General features: G+C 47.1%; 2 long non-coding RNA genes across 8 annotated transcripts in view; one reads left to right on the top strand and one right to left on the bottom strand.

The window, feature by feature from the left end:
• The window catches only part of LOC308197137, a 494,297-nt gene that overhangs the window by 114,366 nt on the left and 366,581 nt on the right, over window positions 1-13,350 (top strand). The window lies entirely within an intron of this gene.
• LOC308197139 overlaps window positions 1-13,350 on the bottom strand; it is a 391,025-nt gene that overhangs the window by 33,941 nt on the left and 343,734 nt on the right. For all 3 annotated transcript variants that reach the window (XR_013952622.1, XR_013952623.1, XR_013952624.1), the window contains exon 5: window positions 1-13,350. This exon is cut by the window's left edge and continues 16,843 nt beyond it. This is a non-coding gene — a long non-coding RNA (uncharacterized lncRNA).

Genomic DNA, 13,350 nt, shown 5'->3' with positions numbered 1-13,350 from the left:
CACTCAACAATTACCCTTCCCCCCAACTCCTCTAACCACATAAAACAATGATACACTAGCAAAGCCCCAAGCACACCTACTGCGGTCCTTGCCTCACTATCAATCCTCTTACTTCCCCTGTCCCCAATAATACATGCCATTGTCTAGAAACTTAGGATAACACCCCAAACCGAAGGCCTTCAAAGCCTTAAATAAGAGTTAAACCCTCTTAGTTTCTGCACATTAAGACTTACAGAATATTAACCTGTATCTTCTGAATGCAAGTCAGACGCTTTAATTAAGCTAAAGCCTCCCTAGACAGATGGGCTTCGATCCCACAAAACTCTAGTTAACAGCTAAATGCCTAAACCAATTGGCTTCTGCCTACAAAGACCCTGACGCACCCTAGTGCGCATCGATGAGCTTGCAACTCAACATGAATTTCACTACAGAGCCGATAAGAAGAGGAATTAAACCTCTGTAAAAAGGACTACAGCCTAACGCTTCAACACTCAGCCATCTTACCCGTCACCTTCATCAACCGATGACTATTTTCCACTAACCATAAGGATATTGGCACCCTGTACCTCATCTTCGGGGCATGAGCAGGAATAGTCGGCACCGCACTCAGCCTATTAATCCGCGCAGAACTAGGACAACCAGGAACTCTCCTAGGCGACGACCAAATTTACAATGTAATCGTTACCGCTCACGCCTTTGTAATAAGCTTCTTTATAGTCATACCCATCATGATCGGAGGATTCGGCAACTGATTAGTCCCCCTCATAATCGGTGCCCCCGACATAGCATTCCCGCGAATAAACAACATAAGCTTTTGACTCCTCCCCCCATCATTCCTCCTCCTACTAGCCTCATCCACTGTAGAAGCTGGCGCCGGCACAGGCTGAACTGTCTACCCTCCCCTAGCAGGTGACCTTGCCCACGCCGGAGCTTCAGTAGACCTGGCTATCTTCTCACTCCACTTAGCCGGTATCTCCTCCATCCTTGGGGCCATCAACTTTATCACCACAGCCATCAACATAAAACCCCCCGCACTCTCACAATACCAAACCCCACTATTTGTCTGATCCGTACTAATTACCGCCATCCTACTCCTTCTATCACTCCCCGTACTCGCCGCCGGTATTACAATATTACTAACTGATCGAAACCTAAACACCACATTCTTCGACCCCGCTGGAGGAGGAGACCCAATCCTGTACCAACACCTATTCTGATTCTTCGGACACCCAGAAGTCTATATTCTGATCCTACCGGGGTTCGGAATCATCTCACACGTAGTCACATACTACTCAGGCAAAAAGGAGCCCTTCGGCTACATGGGAATAGTCTGAGCCATACTATCCATCGGCTTCCTAGGATTCATTGTCTGAGCTCACCACATGTTTACAGTAGGAATAGACGTTGATACCCGAGCCTACTTTACATCAGCCACTATAATCATTGCCATCCCTACCGGAATCAAAGTATTTAGCTGACTAGCCACCCTGCACGGAGGAACAATCAAATGAGACCCCCCCCAATACTATGAGCTCTAGGATTTATCTTCCTATTTACCATCGGAGGATTAACAGGAATCGTTCTTGCAAACTCTTCCCTAGACATCGCCCTGCACGACACGTACTACGTAGTTGCCCACTTCCACTACGTCCTATCCATAGGCGCCGTCTTTGCCATTCTAGCAGGATTTACTCACTGATTCCCACTACTCACTGGGTTTACCCTACACCAAACATGAGCAAAAGCCCACTTCGGGGTAATATTTACAGGAGTAAACCTAACGTTCTTCCCCCAGCACTTCCTAGGCCTAGCAGGAATACCCCGACGATACTCGGACTATCCCGACGCCTACACACTATGAAACACCATTTCCTCCTAGTCCTAGGACTTAGAGAAACTCCAGTACTAAAAATAGTAAACACAAGCAATAATTTCATATACTTCACTCTCACTCACCACTCAACTATCAGCTAACCACACCCCCGTCCACATAGCTTAACACAAAGCATGGCACTGAAGTTGCCAAGATGGCATAAAACATGCCTGCGGACAAAAGACTTAGTCCTAACCTTACGGTTGGTTTTTGCTAAATATATACATGCAAGTATCCGCGCCCCAGTGTAAACGCCCTCGACCACCTACCCCCATACAGGCCTTGAGGAGCGGGTATCAGGCACACCCAAGTAGTAGCCCAAGACGCCTCGCTAAGCCACGCCCCCACGGGTATTCAGCAGTAATTAACATTAAGCAATGAGTGCAAACTTGACTTAGTTATAGCAACAGCCTAACTTCAAGGGTTGGTACATCTTGTGCCAGCCACCGCGGTCATACAAGAAACCCAAATCAACCGTCCTATTGACACGGCGTAAAGAGTGGTAAAATGCCTATCCTAGCTAACTAAGATCAAAATGCAACTAAGCTGTCATAAGCCCAAGATGCACCTAAACACACCATTAAGATGATCTTAGGAACTAACGACTGATTTAAACCCACGAAAGCCAGGGCCCAAACTGGGATTAGATACCCCACTATGCCTGGCCCTAAATCTTGATACTTACTTTACCGAAGTATCCGCCAGAGAACTACGAGCACAAACGCTTAAAACTCTAAGGACTTGGCGGTGCCCCAAACCCACCTAGAGGAGCCTGTTCTACAATCGATAATCCCCGATTAACCCAACCACCCCTTGCCAACACAGCCTACATACCGCCGTCGCCAGCCCACCTCGAATGAGAGCACAACAGTGGACACAATAGCACCCCGCTAATAAGACAGGTCAAGGTATAGCCTATGGAGTGGAAGAAATGGGCTACATTCCCTATTCATAGGGCACACGGAAAGAAGCGTGAAACCACTTCTGGAAGGCGGATTTAGCAGTAAAGTGGGACAATAGAGCCTACTTTAAGCCGGCCCTGGGGCACGTACATGGTTAAACATGCCTGTTAGTAGTGTGGCGAGCCATAGTGGGAAGGCTAGGGCTATGTTCATAGATAGTTGGGTGGTTGGGGTGAATGTATATGGAAGGAGGCCTAGAAGGTTGATTGTAAGAAGTATGATTATTAGGGATGTAAATATTATGGCTCATTTGTGGCCATTTTTGTTGAGTGGGACTATTAGTTGTTTTGTGATTAGGTGAAGGAGTCATGTTTGGATAGTAGAAAGGCGGTTGTTGATTCATCGGTTGTTTGGGGACGGGAATAGTAGGGCTGGGAAGAGTAGGGATAGTAGGATTAAGGGGATGCCAAATAGATTGGGGCTGGAAAATTGGTCAAAGAAGCTTAGGTTCATGGTCAGGATCATGGTGTGGGTTTGGTAGTGAGGGAGGTCTTATTTGATGGGGGGTTGGTTGTGGTGAAGGCTAGTAGTTTTGGTTGGATGAGGAGTGCTAGGGTTAATCAGGTTATAATTATGATTGAAAATCATGGTGCGGGGTTAAGCTGTGGCATATCATTAAGGAGGGGGAAGTCCCTCTTTGGCTAGCTTAAAAGGCTAGTGCTGTTGCATAGCTTCTTAATGATTAGGATGATGATAGAAGGGACGATCAGGCCTCGAAATGTGGGAGTGGGGTTGATTCTACTACAGTAGGTATGTAGCTGTGATTAGCCCCGCAAATTTCTGAGCATTGTCCGTAAAAAATCCCAGGCCGGGTGGTAATGAATGAAGTTTGGTTTAGTCGGCCTGGGATTGCGTCTGTTTTAACTCCGAGCGTTGGGACTGCTCAGGAGTGGAGTACGTCTCCTGCAGTAATGATCACGCGGATGGGGGATTCTATTGGGATAACTACGCGGTGGTCAACTTCTAGCAGTCGGAAGTGGCCGTTGGGTAAGTCTGGGGTGGGCACTATGTAGGAGTCGAATGATAGGTCTTTGAAGTCTGTGTATTCGTAGCTTCAGTATCATTGGTGGCCGATGGCTTTTAGGGTGAGGTCTGGTTCGTCGATTTTGTCCATTATGTAGAGGATTTGTAGGGATGGGAGGGCGAGGAGTACCAGGACGATAGCAGGTAGGATTGTCCAGATCAGCTCTACTTCTTGGGCGTCTACAGCATTGGACGAGAGTTTTTCTGTTAGTATGTGGGCTAAAAGGTAGAGAACTAGGCTGCAGATAGCTAGGGCAACGATTAGGGCGTGGTCGTGGAATTCAACGAGTTCTTCTATGATGGGTGATGAGGCGTCTTGGAATCCTAGTTGGGAGTGGTTGGCCACATGAGATGTACAGGATTTTTACCTGTGATTTAGTCTTGACAAGGCTATGTAATTGGTTTACTAACGTCTCATAAGAAAGAAGCATGAGCGGTTAACCTCCTGGGAGACCCAGAAAACTTCACCCCAGCAAACCCGCTAGTAACCCCACCACACATCAAGCCAGAATGATACTTCCTATTCGCCTACGCCATCCTACGTTCAATCCCAAATAAACTAGGAGGCGTATTAGCACTGGCCGCCTCCGTACTGATCCTATTCCTAATCCCATTCCTGCACAAATCAAAACAACGAGCAATAACATTCCGACCACTCTCCCAGCTCCTATTCTGAGTACTAGTCGCCGACCTCCTCGTCCTAACATGAGTAGGAAGCCAACCCGTCGAACACCCATTCATCATCATCGGCCAACTCGCTTCAATCGCCTACTTCACTATCCTCCTATTTCTCCTCCCCGCCGCAAGCGCCCTAGAAAACAAAATACTCAACTGCTAAATACTCTAATAGTTTATAAAAACATTGGTCTTGTAAACCAAAGATTGAAGACTTACCACTTCTTAGAGTACCCCAAACTCAGAAAAAAAGGACTCAAACCTTTATCTCCAGCTCCCAAAGCTGGCATTTTCAATAAACTATTCTCTGACCCTAACCCCTAAACCGCCCGAATAGCACCCCGCGACAACCCCCGCACAAGCTCCAATACAACAAACAAAGTCAACAACAGCCCCCAACCCGCCACTAAAAACATCCCTGCCCCATGTGAATAAAACATGGAAACTCCACTAAAATCCGACCGAACAACAAACACCCCAACATTATTCACAGTAGAAACCCCGAACTTCCAAGCCCCCATAAACCCCCCAAACACCAACCCCCCAAAAACAATTGCCACAAACGCTACTGCACATCCAATCACCCGTCAATCCCCCCAAGCCCCAGGGAAAGGCTCCGCTGCTAAAGCTACTGAATAAACAAACACCACCAGCATACCCCCCAAATACACCATAAACAGCACTAAAGCCACGAACGAAACCCCAAGGCCCAGCAACCACCCGCACCCCGCCACAGACGCTAACACCAAACCAACAACCCCATAATACGGCGAAGGATTCGACGCCACACCCAAAACACCCACCGCAAAGCAAATCCCTAAAAAAAACATAAAATAAGTCATTATTCCTGCCCGGACACTACCCGAGGCCTGCGGCTCGAAAAGCCGCCATTGTTCTCAACTACAGGAACTAACCGCAAGCCCCCAATAATTCTACCCCATCTATGCCATTATGCTTAACCCCCCCCCCCCTCCCCCCCCGAGGCGGGGGTATTTGGTTATGCATATTCGTGCATAAATTTATATACCCCATATACATACATACTATAGTACCAGTAATATACATTATATACGGACTATCTTATAAGCAGGTGCTAAACCCATACATGTACACGGCCATTAAACCCTTAAACACACTCCTACCAAACCACCCGGCATGAATGTTCTAGGACCATACCCCACAACACCCAATACAACTCCACTCAAGCGCATAACAAGACCCCATTTTAATGAATGCTCACAGGACATGCTCCAACAACAACTCTCCACCACATATCTCATGCAGTTCGTATCAGACGGATTTATTAATCGTACTCCTCACGTGAAATCAGCAACCCGTTGCACATAATGTCCGGTATGACTAGCTTCAGGCCCATACGTTCCCCCTAAACCCCTCGCCCTCCTCACATTTTTGCGCCTCTGGTTCCTCGGTCAGGGCCATCCATTGGGTTCACTCACCCCTCCTTGCCCTTCAAAGTGGCATCTGTGAGTACTTTCACCTTCTCAATGCGTAATCGCGGCATGTTCCAGCTTTTTGGCGCCTCTGGTTCCTCTTATTTTTTCCGGGGTTACCTCACAGGTGGCTATTCCCAGTGATCTCGGGGGTCCCACAATCTAAGCCTGGACACACCTGCCTCACGGCCTATCCTATATTTCAAGGGTCCCTCGATGAGACGGTTGGCGTATATGGGGAATCATCCTGACACTGATGCACTTTGACCACATTCAGTTAATGTTACCTCCACCCTCCGGGTTAAATGGGGCTATTGGATGAATGCTCGTTGGACATAGCACAAAACAACAAATCATTAAGCGCAACCCCTGCGCTTCACAAACTAAACCAGTAAACTTTCGCTAACCACCATGTAGCATAAACCTTCATCGCCCAATCCCAGCAAACTACCTCTAAAACTCCATTAATCATCCCTTCCATGACATCATCGGAACGATGTACATATACACACAAACACATACAAAATAACTTAAACTTATTAGAGAAACTCCAGTACTAAAAATAGTAAACACAAGCAATAATTTCATATACTTCACTCTCACTCACCACTCAACTATCAGCTAACCACACCCCCGTCCACATAGCTTAACACAAAGCATGGCACTGAAGTTGCCAAGATGGCATAAAACATGCCTGCGGACAAAAGACTTAGTCCTAACCTTACGGTTGGTTTTTGCTAAATATATACATGCAAGTATCCGCGCCCCAGTGTAAACGCCCTCGACCACCTACCCCCATACAGGCCTTGAGGAGCGGGTATCAGGCACACCCAAGTAGTAGCCCAAGACGCCTCGCTAAGCCACGCCCCCACGGGTATTCAGCAGTAATTAACATTAAGCAATGAGTGCAAACTTGACTTAGTTATAGCAACAGCCTAACTTCAAGGGTTGGTACATCTTGTGCCAGCCACCGCGGTCATACAAGAAACCCAAATCAACCGTCCTATTGACACGGCGTAAAGAGTGGTAAAATGCCTATCCTAGCTAACTAAGATCAAAATGCAACTGAGCTGTCATAAGCCCAAGATGCACCTAAACACACCATTAAGATGATCTTAGGAACTAACGACTGATTTAAACCCACGAAAGCCAGGGCCCAAACTGGGATTAGATACCCCACTATGCCTGGCCCTAAATCTTGATACTTACTTTACCGAAGTATCCGCCAGAGAACTACGAGCACAAACGCTTAAAACTCTAAGGACTTGGCGGTGCCCCAAACCCACCTAGAGGAGCCTGTTCTACAATCGATAATCCCCGATTAACCCAACCACCCCTTGCCAACACAGCCTACATACCGCCGTCGCCAGCCCACCTCGAATGAGAGCACAACAGTGGACACAATAGCACCCCGCTAATAAGACAGGTCAAGGTATAGCCTATGGAGTGGAAGAAATGGGCTACATTCCCTATTCATAGGGCACACGGAAAGAAGCGTGAAACCACTTCTGGAAGGCGGATTTAGCAGTAAAGTGGGACAATAGAGCCTACTTTAAGCCGGCCCTGGGGCACGTACATACCGCCCGTCACCCTCCTCAAAAGCCACATCCCACATAACTAATACCATAAATACGCTGAAGATGAGGTAAGTCGTAACAAGGTAAGTGTACCGGAAGGTGTACTTAGAATATCAAGACGTAGCTATAACACCAAAGCACTCAGCTTACACCTGAAAGATATCTACTAGACCGGATCGTCTTGAAGCCCCCCCTCTAGCTCAACCACACAAATAGTACACCAAAACTAAAGAATTTACTAAACTAATTAAACTAAAGCATTTTACAGTCTTAGTATAGGCGATAGAAAAGACACTTAGACGCGATAGAGACCCCAGTACCGTAAGGGAAAGATGAAATAGCAGTGAAACAATCAAAGCGACAGACAGCAAAGATCAACCCTTGTACCTTTTGCATCATGGTTTAGCGAGAACAACCAAGCAAAGTGAACTAAAGTTTGCCCCCCCGAAACCCAAGCGAGCTACTTTCAAGCAGTTAAAGAGAGCGAACCCGTCTCTGTTGCAAAAGAGTGGGATGACTTGTCAGTAGAGGTGAAAAGCCAACCGAGCTGGGTGATAGCTGGTTACCTGTGAAACGAATCTAAGTTCCCCCTTAATCCTCCCTACCGGACATCCTGAACCCTAATGAGATGATTAAGAGCTATTTAATGGAGGGACAGCTCCATTAAAAAAGGACACAACCTCGACTAGCGGATAATTCTTACTACTGATCCTACCGTGGGCCCTAAAGCAGCCATCAAAAAAGAGTGCGTCAAAGCTCCACCACCTAAAAATACCAAAATAAGATGATTCCCTTATCACAAACAGGTCAACCTATGAATATAGGAGAATTAATGCTAAAATAAGTAACTCAGGGCCACACCCCTCTAACGGCGCAAGCTTACATAGAAACATTATTAACAGACCTAGACAGATACAAAAACCCCTACAAGACCACGTATTAACTAACCCTGTTAACCCGACTCAGGAGCGCCTATAAGAGCGATTAAAATCTGTGAAAGGAACTCGGCAAATTAATAAGGCCCGACTGTTTACCAAAAACATAGCCTTCAGCAAATTAAACAAGTATTGAAGGTGATGCCTGCCCGGTGACTTAGGTTTAACGGCCGCGGTATCCTAACCGTGCAAAGGTAGCGCAATCAATTGTCCCATAAATCGAGACTTGTATGAATGGCTAAACGAGGTCTTAACTGTCTCTCACAGATAATCAGTGAAATTGATCTCCCCGTGCAAAAGCGGGGATGTGAACATAAGACGAGAAGACCCTGTGGAACTTAAAAATCAACGACCACCGCGAATCCTCAATCAACCCCACTGGGGCCACTACCATCGCAGAGCCTGGTCGATATTTTTCGGTTGGGGCGACCTTGGAGGAGAACAAATCCTCCAAAAACAAGACCATACCTCTTTACCTAGAGCTACCCCTCAAAGTGCTAACAGTGACCAGACCCAATATAATTGATTAATGGACCAAGCTACCCCAGGGATAACAGCGCAATCCCCCTCAAGAGCCCATATCGACAGGGGGGTTTACGACCTCGATGTTGGATCAGGACATCCTAATGGTGCAGCCGCTATTAAGGGTTCGTTTGTTCAACGATTAACAGTCCTACGTGATCTGAGTTCAGACCGGAGCAATCCAGGTCGGTTTCTATCTATGACACACTCTCCCCAGTACGAAAGGACCGGGAAAGTGGGGCCAATACCACAAGCACGCCCCCCCCCTCTAAGCAGTGAAACCAACTAAACCGTGAAGAGGGCCTTCCCCCACCACTTTCAATCCTAGAAAAGGACCAGCTAGAGTGGCAGAGCCCGGCAAGTGCAGAAGGCTTAAGCCCTTTCCCCAGAGGTTCAAATCCTCTCCCTAGCTTCACCCATGATTCAAATAACAACACTAAGCTGCCTCATTATATCCCTCCTATACATCATCCCAATCCTGATTGCCGTAGCCTTCCTAACCCTAGTAGAACGGAAAATCCTAAGCTACATACAATCCCGCAAAGGCCCTAACGTTGTCGGGCCTTTTGGCCTACTTCAACCATTTGCGGACGGACTGAAACTATTTACCAAAGAGCCCATCCGACCCTCTACCTCTTCCCCACTTCTATTCATTCTGATACCAATACTAGCCCTTGTCCTAGCCCTCACCACTTGAGCACCACTACCACTCCCATTTCCCCTAGCAGATCTAAACCTCGGAGTTCTCTTCCTAATAGCCATGTCAAGCCTAGCCGTCTACTCAGTCCTATGATCAGGCTGAGCCTCAAACTCAAAATACGCACTAATCGGAGCCCTACGGGCAGTAGCACAGACCATTTCATACGAAGTGACACTGGCCATAATCCTGCTATCAATAATCATACTAAGCGGAAGCTACACACTCAGCTCCTTTGCCGTCGCACAGGAGCCTCTATACTTCATTTTCTCCTCATGACCCCTAGCAATAATATGATACGTATCCACCCTAGCAGAGACAAACCGAGCTCCTTTTGACCTCACAGAGGGTGAATCTGAGCTAGTCTCAGGGTTTAACGTTGAATACGCCGCAGGACCCTTCGCCTTATTCTTCCTAGCTGAATATGCGAACATTATGCTAATAAATACACTTACAGCCATCATATTCCTAAACCCAAGCGCCCTAGGGCCACCCACAGAACTATTCCCCGTCATCCTAGCCACAAAAGTCCTCCTACTATCTTCTGGTTTCTTATGGGTCCGAGCTTCATACCCACGATTCCGATATGACCAACTAATGCACCTACTATGAAAAAACTTCCTACCCCTCACACTAGCTCTGTGCCTCTGACACATCAGCATACCTATCTGCTATGCAGGCCTACCTCCTTACATAAGGAAATGTGCCTGAACTACAAAGGGTCACTATGATAAAGTGAACATAGAGGTATAACAGCCCTCTCATTTCCTGTTGACCTTAGAAAAGTAGGAATTGAACCCACACAAGAGAAACCAAAATTCTCCATACTTCCCTTATATTATTTTCTAGTAGAGTCAGCTAATCAAGCTATCGGGCCCATACCCCGAAAATGATGGTTTAACCCCCTCCTCTACTAATGAACCCTTACGCGACCCCAATCATAACCTTCAGCCTCATCTTGGGCACCACAATCACAATTTCCAGCAACCACTGAGTTCTGGCCTGGACAGGACTGGAGATCAACACACTAGCCATCATTCCCCTAATTGCCAAATCCCACCACCCACGAGCAGTAGAAGCCGCAACGAAATACTTCCTAACCCAAGCAGCTGCTTCCGCCCTGGTCCTATTCTCTAGCATAACCAATGCCTGAGTCACTGGCCAATGAGACATCACACAAATAAACCACCCAACCTCCTGTCTACTACTGACAGCAGCAATCGCTATTAAACTGGGCCTAGTGCCATTTCACTTCTGATTCCCAGAAGTACTACAAGGATCGCCACTAATAACAGCCCTGCTACTCTCGACCCTCATAAAATTCCCCCCACTAACCCTGCTCCTACTAACATCCAAATCCCTCGACCCAGCTCTACTCACCGCCATGGCCCTAGCCTCAACAGCACTAGGAGGCTGAATAGGACTGAACCAAACACAAACACGCAAAATCCTAGCCTTCTCGTCCATCTCCCACTTAGGCTGAATCGCCATCATCCTAGTTTACAGCCCCAAATTGGCCTTACTTACCTTCTACCTATACTAGGATGGCCTCTAGCAGGATTTACTCACTGATTCCCACTACTCACTGGGTTTACCCTACACCAAACATGAGCAAAAGCCCACTTCGGGGTAATATTTACAGGAGTAAACCTAACGTTCTTCCCCCAGCACTTCCTAGGCCTAGCAGGAATACCCCGACGATACTCGGACTATCCCGACGCCTACACACTATGAAACACCATTTCCTCCATCGGCTCCCTAATCTCAATAGTAGCCGTAATCATACTAATATTCATCATCTGAGAAGCCTTTCCGGCCAAACGAAAAGTCCTACAACCAGAACTAACTACCACAAACGTTGAATGAATCCACGGCTGCCCTCCCCCATACCATACTTTCGAGGAACCGGCCTTCGTCCAAGTACAAGAAAGGAAGGAATCGAACCCTCACATGCTGGTTTCAAGCCAACTGCATTAACCGCTCATGCTTCTTTCTTATGAGACGTTAGTAAACCAATTACATAGCCTTGTCAAGACTAAATCACAGGTAAAAATCCTGTACATCTCATGTGGCCAACCACTCCCAACTAGGATTCCAAGACGCCTCATCACCCATCATAGAAGAACTCGTTGAATTCCACGACCACGCCCTAATCGTTGCCCTAGCTATCTGCAGCCTAGTTCTCTACCTTTTAGCCCACATACTAACAGAAAAACTCTCGTCCAATGCTGTAGACGCCCAAGAAGTAGAGCTGATCTGGACAATCCTACCTGCTATCGTCCTGGTACTCCTCGCCCTCCCATCCCTACAAATCCTCTACATAATGGACAAAATCGACGAACCAGACCTCACCCTAAAAGCCATCGGCCACCAATGATACTGAAGCTACGAATACACAGACTTCAAAGACCTATCATTCGACTCCTACATAGTGCCCACCCCAGACTTACCCAACGGCCACTTCCGACTGCTAGAAGTTGACCACCGCGTAGTTATCCCAATAGAATCCCCCATCCGCGTGATCATTACTGCAGGAGACGTACTCCACTCCTGAGCAGTCCCAACGCTCGGAGTTAAAACAGACGCAATCCCAGGCCGACTAAACCAAACTTCATTCATTACCACCCGGCCTGGGATTTTTTACGGACAATGCTCAGAAATTTGCGGGGCTAATCACAGCTACATACCCATTGTAGTAGAATCAACCCCACTCCCACATTTCGAGGCCTGATCGTCCCTTCTATCATCATCCTAATCATTAAGAAGCTATGCAACAGCACTAGCCTTTTAAGCTAGCCAAAGAGGGACTTCCCCCTCCTTAATGATATGCCACAGCTTAACCCCGCACCATGATTTTCAATCATAATTATAACCTGATTAACCCTAGCACTCCTCATCCAACCAAAACTACTAGCCTTCACCACAACCAACCCCCCATCAAATAAGACCTCCCTCACTACCAAACCCACACCATGATCCTGACCATGAACCTAAGCTTCTTTGACCAATTTTCCAGCCCCAATCTATTTGGCATCCCCTTAATCCTACTATCCCTACTCTTCCCAGCCCTACTATTCCCGTCCCCAAACAACCGATGAATCAACAACCGCCTTTCTACTATCCAAACATGACTCCTTCACCTAATCACAAAACAACTAATAGTCCCACTCAACAAAAATGGCCACAAATGAGCCATAATATTTACATCCCTAATAATCATACTTCTTACAATCAACCTTCTAGGCCTCCTTCCATATACATTCACCCCAACCACCCAACTATCTATGAACATAGCCCTAGCCTTCCCACTATGGCTCGCCACACTACTAACAGGCCTACGAAACCAACCATCAGCCTCTTTAGCCCACCTATTACCCGAAGGTACCCCTACACCCCTAATCCCCGCACTAATCCTGATCGAAACAACCAGCCTACTAATCCGCCCCCTAGCCCTCGGAGTCCGCCTTACAGCCAACCTTACAGCAGGACACTTACTCATCCAACTCATCTCTACAGCCTCCATTGCATTAATACCCACCCTTCCTGCAGTATCCATCCTAACAATAATCATCCTACTACTCCTAACCATCCTAGAAGTAGCAGTAGCCATAATCCAGGCCTACGTCTTCGTGCTC

Source organism: Anser brachyrhynchus, assembly GCF_964034855.1.
Source record: "Anser brachyrhynchus genome assembly, chromosome: 6".
In the NCBI taxonomy this organism is placed as follows: Eukaryota; Metazoa; Chordata; class Aves; order Anseriformes; family Anatidae; genus Anser; species Anser brachyrhynchus.
The sequence above is the reverse complement of the archived record's forward strand: the minus strand, read 5'-3'. Positions and strand labels throughout refer to the sequence as shown.